This window comes from Montipora capricornis, chromosome 9, assembly GCF_036669925.1.
Source record: "Montipora capricornis isolate CH-2021 chromosome 9, ASM3666992v2, whole genome shotgun sequence".
In the NCBI taxonomy this organism is placed as follows: domain Eukaryota; kingdom Metazoa; phylum Cnidaria; class Anthozoa; order Scleractinia; family Acroporidae; genus Montipora; species Montipora capricornis.
The window spans coordinates 46,153,089-46,162,307 of NC_090891.1; the positions used below are offsets into that span (position 1 = coordinate 46,153,089).

At 39.6% G+C, this 9,219-nt stretch overlaps 1 long non-coding RNA gene across 1 annotated transcript; it reads left to right on the forward strand.

Moving 5' to 3' along the window:
- Nucleotides 1–519: 519 nt before the first annotated feature.
- Nucleotides 520–5,473, forward strand: LOC138015093 (uncharacterized). The gene is made up of 3 exons (XR_011125484.1): nt 520–547; nt 4,763–4,871; nt 5,416–5,473. It is a non-coding gene; the product is annotated as an uncharacterized lncRNA (long non-coding RNA).
- The last annotated feature ends 3,746 nt before the right edge of the window (nt 5,474–9,219 follow it).

Here is a 9,219-nt window from a genome sequence, read left to right on the forward strand (position 1 = left end):
AGCAAGAATTCTTTTCAATTCACTGTTTGGTATCGAGGCTTGGTAGGCCAATTTGCACTTCGACAAAAGAACTATAAATTGACCGCCATTTATGAATAAGGTCTATGCTCTTCGTGCATTCCAAGCATTCATTGTTAACGCCCATTACAAAAACATGTCAACAATCACACAGACAATGTTAATGGTGTAAAATTTGTTACCCGTAAGCACATGTCCCCCGAGGGACTTATTTTTATTCAATGATATTCACCTCGCCTTCGCGAATAATTGTTAAATATCCGACGCATTCTTCTCCGGTAATTGGCAAAACTGTAACACTTTCTTCCATATTATCACCCAAGTAACGAAATCACTTACCCATATTACGGATTGTGCAAGGCGATAAGTGCAACCAATCATTCGATTGTCTGCATTCCATGTGCTAGAAATGAATCTGAGCCCCTCTGCGACAACAACGGATAGACTCATCAAAGTATCTGCCAATAGAAATACAAGGTCTGCAAAAACAGAGAGAAAACCGGAATCAAGCATTATGGAGGCTGTAAACGTGAGTGTTATCATTACATTAAGATGGTTCATATCCAGTGAAAGAAAAACTTTAATTTAATTAATCACACCAGTATGCCAAACTGGGTAAGTCAGTCACAATTGTATCGGATTCCACTTTATCCTTCGAGGAACCTTCCCTTAAGTTCGTTACTTGAAATGAAATTAAGCCCCGTAACGATTAGCATTGACTTAACTTGAGGAACCATTTATGAAGCTAATTAAACCTACAGTAAAAAAGTTTAAAAGTTTGTGCGCAGTTTTAACAGCATACAAACCTTCCTTTTTCTGACACAATTTTAGTGCTCCTCTCGTTCTTGACTTCCTGCATTTGTCATTCAGAGAAGGCACGTTACGCTCAGTCCTGATACAGTTGACGTCAAAAGCAGATTCGTTCAATTCAAGACGAGTTTCATGTCCAGCCGAGGATTAGTTTACGTACTGACATCCATCAATTACTTCAACTACACCGAAAGCTTCATATACGATGCTGCGGTGGCCCGGATCGAGAATGTCAATTTCACATAATACTAAATGCGGGACGAAATGATCGTCTAACACCTGATGGCGGGCTCACCTTCGTTGACTACATCGCTTTCCAAGAAGCACTGATAAACGCAGTGGCTGGACTAATAACCATGACAAGCCGGTGGGAAGGAACCAATTGCAAGAGCGTATCATTCTCGATTAGTTAAAAAAAAAAAACCCGGAGAACCTGATCGAAGTCTGCTCCACATAAACACTATCTTGATTTTAGAAAGGAATTCTAATTTTTACCACTATCTTTACCTTTCAAAATATTTTTTTCAGAAAAGCTTTGCTTCTACTCCTTTCTTGGTAGTAACAGCCGAACATGAGCGACCTGACCAAAAACACGATGCAGCCTCGGTGTGGGTGGAAGACATTGAATTAAACAACTTTAAAGTGTGCATGTTTACGCGAGATGCAGAACTGTGGTGGACAACACAAGAAAATCAAAGTGGTAAGTAATGCTACATCCATTACTTGCTGAAAATTTTAAAAGATAGAGAATAAATGTAATTCCGAGTAAATGAATTGTGTCTGTAATACATTTAGAAACATTTACTTATTATTCGATATAAATCTATATCATCTTCAAACTGAGGTGGCCAACAAGGAGCAGAGATTTAAATACTATAGATGGTACATTAGGATAATTAAGGAAGTGAAAATCGAAAACAAAGACGATACCTTGATCAATTAATTAATTTTGCCGTTCACTCCTCCCGAAGCATAGGCCACCAATAATAACTCTCCAGTCTCCTCTGTTCTGAGCTATCATCCTTTCAAGTTGTTTCCATGTGTTTCCTGTCCTTATAATGTCCTTTTCAAGCTCACGCCGCCAGGTGTTCCGTGGCCTCCCTCTGTTTCCTTGACCTTGGGGGTGCCAGTTTAGGGCTTGACGGCCAATGCTACCAAGGTGGTTTGCGAAGCGTATGACCAAGCCATCTCCATCTTCTTTCGTCAAATGTCCTCTTCCACTGGCGTTTGCTGCGTCCTTGCCCATAGGTTCTCATTGCTGATAGTCTCTGGCCAATGGATTTTTAGGATTCTACGTAAGCACTGATTAATAAAGGTCTGGATCCTGAGGATCAATGTAGGCACTGATGAGCCAGTCAAAATTGAGGAGGAACTGGGGGAAGTTGAGTCTTTTACCTTTTGGGTGGTGTAGTGGACAAAAGTGAGGGAACAGACGCAGATATGAAAACTAGGATCGGTAAGGCACGATCAGCATTTAACATGCTAAAAAAGGCCTGGAGCTCCAGAGTAATCGGTGCAACCACCAAGGTACGTTTGTTTAACTCAAGAACATCCAGACGATACTTTGAAGAGTATAGGCAAAGTTCTCTACTGGCTTTTAAACCAATGTTCAAAGAAGGTGCTGAACGCTTGATGTGGTAAGCTTCTTTGTATAGTAATAGATTCCAGTTATCACGCCACGCACGGTTTGGGTGAGAAATTCTTTGTTCATTGCAGCAGAAGGTTGGGTTATTCTCATTGATAAAATGTCCGGTAAGTTGTATAAGCCTTTTATGTGTTTGATCTGGTCACAATGGCGCAGATGTTTGTATATAGCGCTTTCTTTGTCCGTAAGCGCATGTTCTTGTTTGCGGACAAACAGAGCTCTGTTCGTTTTGCACATGTACAAAGAATTACAACCGGGGCAAGTGAATTCATATACAACATTAGATTGACTTAATGGCGGCGTTTTGTCTTTAGTGTTTGTGGAGAAGCATAATTCAGTGGTCTTCTGTTTTATTCGGATGTCCATATTCGGGTCGGCTAGACATCTCCGAAGCTTACGCTTAAGTTTGTTAACAAGCTGTGTTGTTAGGTCACCAACGAATGGAATGGTAAACCAGATCGTTGAATCCTGGTTGTTGTGGGAGGTGTGGTTGGTATTATGAGAGTCCTATTCCGTGCGTTCGTAGTAAAGCAATCAATTAATAAGTTCGCAATACGTTTATGGAATTCGTTCCTCAATAAAAACTTTCTTATTAGCTTGAGCTCGGTTTTAATTTCGTTGGGAGTGTAGATTCGGTGTACGCGGTCAATCAATGCTCTAATCCAAGAAATCTTGTGTCATGACGATATTTGCTAGGACTGGACCGAGCGAACTAACCATGCTAACACCATCGGCTTGTTCGTATAGCTTGTTGTTGCAAGAAAAGACTTTTTTCGTACACGTGTCGCGGATTAGTTTTTGAAGCGTAGATTTATTGAGCTTCGTTTTGACAAGTTTTTTGTTGGAGATTCGATGATCTTCAATGATTTTCAATGTCCGCTGAAGAGGAACATTAGTAAATAGAGACTCCCCATCAAAAGAGACGAATTCAAAACCTTCCGCAAATAAAGCTGGAGATATTGCCTTGATTGTATTTGCTGCGTCGAAAATGTCCTTCAGTGTGTACTTGTTCTGTGTGAGTGGTTGAATTCACTTGCCCCGGTTCCAATTCTTTGTACGTCTGCAAAACGAACAAAACCCTGTTTGTTCGCACACAAGAAATTGACATGCGCTTACGGACAAAGAAAGCACTATAAACAAACATCTGCGCCATTGTGACCAGATCAAACACATACAAGGTTTATACAACTTACCGGACATTTTTATCAATGAGAATAACCCACCTTCTGCTGCAATGAACAAAGAATTTCTCACCCAAACCGTACGTGGTAACACAAAAATAATAGACCGCGATGATAACTGGAATCTATTACTATACAAAGAAGCTTACCACATCAAGCGTTCAGCACCTTCTTTGAACATTGGTTTAAAAGCCAGTAGAGAACTTTGCCTATTCTCTTGATAGTACCGTCTTTGTTTTGCATTTTCACGAGCTTAATAATGCTAAATAATGCTAATGTACTATCTATAGTATTAAATCTCTGCTACCTCAGTCTGAAGATGATATAGATTTATTTCGAAATATATAAAGGATATTACACGGTGGCGAGAAGATATGAATTTTATGTTCGAGTGGCAAGAACAATATCTCACGAGTGAGCGAAGCGAACGAGTGAGATATTGTTCTTGCCACGAGAACATAAAATTCATATCTTCGAGCCAATGTGTAATGTTCTTTTTATTATATGGAGACTAAATATTGATAAATTCCGATTTTATTGTGTTTCAAAGTAGTCAAGGTTTACAAATACTGCTGGGCTTTATAAAAAAGGCGGGAAAAAAAGGCGGGAATCGTGACGTCATTGAACGATACGACACTCACAAAGGTGACATACGGAAAATACGCCACTCGGGTCCCGGATGAAGTGGCGTATGGAATCTACGAGTGGTTTAGTTCCCAGTAAAACACTCTCCTCCATATAAAGAATAAGTAAACGTTTCTCTGCATTTGTTGCCTGTATTACAGACACAATGCATTTACTCCGATTTATATTTATTCTCTAAGTAATGCCTCTGTTTATCCTGCTCGAGTATTAAATAAGAAACTAAAACAAGAAACGTATCAACTCAACATCAGCACAACTACGTAAACAGTCATTCGCACATGCGCCTTTAAAAGCGCCCAAGTTTAGATTCTTCGCACAATCGCTCTCTAAAGATTCTTTCCTTAACGATTTACTGTGATCCCAAAATCGAAGTTTCAATCCATACACGATTTGGTCCGGATCCTTGTCAGCTTGTACTTCAAGTTGTAATTGTAAATAATGCTGACATCTATTTATTTGGCAGAACTGGTTTGCGTATAAAGATCTGCCAGACAATCTTCTTTCCCAACAACACAAACTCGCATTCCTCAATGACTAAGCCTCGTCTTCAAGATCACAACGCTTTTTGCCAGGTTATACCGTTTCATCTTTAAAACTACGTTATACTTTAAAAGGCAAATTACGAGATGCAATGACCACTGATGACAACGGTTCATTTCAGAATTTAAAGTTCCCAGAAGCCTATTATTCTGCGCCCACAATCATTGTGTCAGCCGCCCATAAGAAAACTGCTCTCACCATGCCACTATTCTGCGCCCACAATCATTGTGTCAGCCGCCCATAAGAAAACTGCTCTCACCATGCCACCAGAGTACAACAGCGTTGTCACATGGGTCGAGGTACGTAACTAAGAGATTTCGAATGGACCCTTCAAACATCGACAGTTAAAAAACTATCTGTGTTGGCCAAAAAAAAATTATTTTCCTCGACTCTCGAATTTCAATCAAATTATGCCCACAGCATGAGAACTTGCATAAGACCATGAGTACAGATTCAGCCATTTGGAGCTAAGTTAGCCATACAGTGATGTAAAGAGTAGCTGACAACAGCACCAAGCAATGTCCCTAAACGAAACATTCCACAAAATAACATCCCCTGACTATCGTCTATTTTCAGCAAATCAACACTTTCAACTGCTCCGTCTGGAAAAAACTAAACAACCTCGTCGCTGGTCATGACCGAGATGGCTATGATCCTGTTGACGTTATTCTTACTCGCCGATATTTCCGAAAAACCCGGCGGCTTTTAGCGATAACCTTGTCATCGCCCTGAGTATTTCTCTAAATGTTGATATATAGCCCAGCCATTCAATTCACCCGACGTTCATCCATGACCTAAACCAATAAAGTATTTCTAATAACGTAAGGAGCATCAAGCTGTTTAACACTTCCTGTTTCTTTCTTTAAAAGAACGACGATTTCCCTTCAAGTTTGCTTGATTCGCCTTGCCCTTTCTGGATCTTTTTCCCGATTCAGCTTCTTCATGTCACATCCCCTTAACAAGACAAACTCCTCCGCCTTAGAACGTTTCAGTTGTTTCATTTAAGTAAACAACTCGAATTTGACAAACATAATTTGCTCTCCTTAAAATATTGTTCTTTTTTTCTTCAGGAGCTCCAGAACACATGTGCAGTGGTGCCACAGCGCTTGGAGTTACCAATAAAAGCATTATTCATGACAGCCAAATGGCCCTTCTCCTCTCAGCTTCAACCTAATACTCAAGCCAGTTACGGTCGCCTTTAGCAACAATAAAAGAGGAATTGGATGGTGCGCATAAACAGCCAACAACACCAACCACTGGCTTCAAGTTGACCAGGGTAAAAGGTTTCATATTTGCTCCCTGCTTATCCATGCAAGGAGAGGTCAATACTTCTAGATGGGTTACAGACTTTCAGCTGTGTTACTCGACCGACGGAAATACTTGGAAAGCTGACATGGACACAAATGAAGCTCAAGTAGTGAGATAACCAATTTATTAACTTTAAATGCTCAAGCCCCTCAGATAATGGTAGTTAGAATGCTGACCTCAAATAAAAGAATTAATTGTAGCGCACGCAGCAATTTGCCCAACCTCTTTACTTGCCTTGGCGTCGTCAACCACCCTTCATTAAACCTTCAACGAACGAAAACACAACTCACAGTATTTCAGCAGTCCTACAATCTGCATTAAACGTTGGTTAAAGTACTGTTTTAGAACTGAGCAATCCCAAATAAAACTCCACTGCCCTATAAACACTACAAGACTTGCTCCCTTCTTCGGGTCCTTATTAGCATCACGATTACGGCAAAGTCCAAGTCAGCTTCAAATCGGCTTGATGTTAGCTTATTACTTCCCTGCTATCTACAGATACTAGCAATTTCTAAGAGAAAGAAGGACGAGATGAAATTGTATAATTTTGATACTTATATCACAAGCAGCGGTCTCTCGGTTCACGTAAATTCGAGGCTAAATCTCTCTCATGTTGTCATCTTTACTTCAACTGCTACTGTCCATACGCATTCCCACATCCTTCCAACATTAAAAAGCATCGTTTATAAAAAGTACCGTCACTTTGCTTCTTTCCTCACCTTGTTTCACAATTTCACATTTAATTTTTTCTCCCCGTGTATTGATTAAACCTTTTGGTAATGAATCCTGATGGTATTAATGCTAATCAAAGTGCCTTCTTTCATGCTGAATCTACAAGTTCAAGTTCATTTTCGATTTCGAGGCTTGGTGGTGAAATTAGCTAGTCTGACGTCATCATGCATCAGGGCTATTCCCCTTTAACCCTTCCTACGCGAACTAAACGAATAATTTCTATCATTACAAACGATATTTTTCCTAAATGGTTACATCACTGTAAAACAAAAGGCCGACCTTGTGTTTAGCCCTTAAAATAAGAGTTTTATTTTCTTCCTTGTTTTCTAAACTGCTGGCTAATAGAATGAAACAGGATACATCTCGATCGACTTCACATTGCTGTCCACAGACTGAAGGAAATAAGCGTTTTTGAAGTTCTAACCGTAAAACCAATCAAATTTTATGAAGAAATAAAAAGAATCATTTTATTTTTGTGTGTGAAAATTCTATACAATACAAACTCTTTCCCTTGCATTCCTTGTCAAACGTATTTATGCTTAAAACAACTACTGGCATTCATGTTTTCTGGATAAAATTGAACTAGTGGATTTACCCTGAAAAGAAGACCTTGAATCAAAATGAAACCTTTTGCATTACCAACTGCAAATGTCACATTTCTATTTAAACCCAAGAAAAAATGAGTTTCTAGTAGACCATCCAACATTACTATAAAAGTCTATTCCAAAGTCAACCTTCCTAGTTACATCTTAGCTTTTCCATATTCATCATTAAACTTTATAACCTAATCCCCGCTGACCTGACAGAAATGTTGTCATTGTAATGTGCATGCATGAACCGTTATATTTTACAGATAGCATTCTCTGACAAACATAAAGTTACCTGTTTGATTATTTTGAGTGCAAGAACAAACAACAATTTCGGTTTGATCTATCAAGAGATTGGCGATCCAAAGTAGAAAATGGCGTCCAAAAATGTCAAATACATTTGCACAGCGTTCAGAACCATTGACACTGCTGAATGATTAGGGACCTTATACAAGGACGACGACAACGCCAAGAAGAACATTGTCTAAAATTATTATTTCCCATTATTGTAATAATTTTCGCGATAACTCCAAGTCGTTGAGAATGGAAAATGTTTGTCAACATTGCGGGAATAAAATTAGCATGAATGGTGTGGTTGTTTGGGAAGAAAATTATAAATATTTCGTCACGTTCTCACGTCATCTACACAACCTTATTAGTCAATTCACGTTGTTGTCAGTAAGAGGGCGTGGACGCAAAAGAAATGTATCAAAATGCAAAAGCCATGTGCAGGTCGTACAGAGCCTTTGTTTTTGTTCATTCCAGGTGATTTGACGACGTAATTCGGAGGACTGGGAAGAAAAATTTTAACGCCGTATCCCACAACCGCGCGCGGCTTTATTTTCGAATTCAATATGGCAGAAGCGAAGTTAGATCTCGTCGGGTCTACTTGAATGTTCATTGAGTAACAGGAAATGTGGTAGACACGGAATGATTTGTTGAGTTTTGGCGATGGAAATACTGCAGGGAGTTTGGAAACAACACCTAAGGCCGCGCGCTGTTGTGGCATGCGGCATGAAAATTTCTTTTTCCCAGTCCTCCGAACTACGTCACCAGATCACCTGGTTAAGTCTATTGTTTTGAGGAATTTTCGTAGCCGTCATCGTCGCCCTATCGTAAGGTCGCTACTATGAAGCTTACGTAAGCACGACGGCTACCAGAGCATCATGAAACAATGGGCTTAATGCTGGAACAAAAACAAAGGCTCTGCAATCCCCGAACGTGTGTTTCACATTTTGATACATTTCTTTGCCGTTCTCGTCCTAACGACGACGTGAAATGACCAAATTTGAAGTTGTGTAGAGGACGTCGGTAAATGACAATAAATTTTCAAGTTTTCTCTCGTTAATAACATACAAGGCAATGGCATAGGGCGTTACTCGTTAATATTGGTAATTGTCCCGGGCAAAATTACTTAAAATCATTAGCAACAGTGAAGAAATTGTTTTGCGGCTGTTTTTCAAACAACGCTGTCTGGTTTCAAAGCGGTGAGTCATGAATTTATTCAAGAACTGAGACAAATAAGCGAAAATATGAAAACACTAAAAAAAGCACATAACACTGGAAAAACGTTTTTGTGTAGTGGGCGAATGAGAGAAAGCAGGAAAATTTTGCAAAACCCTTGACTCGGGGGACGAGCGAGAGCAACAAATGATTTCAGGAATTGTTGACAAGCTAAGAAGTGCCTTGGGTCGGATGTTTCCACAAAATTCGCTCACATTTGCGTGTATTATCGGGTCTAAAAATCACTCGC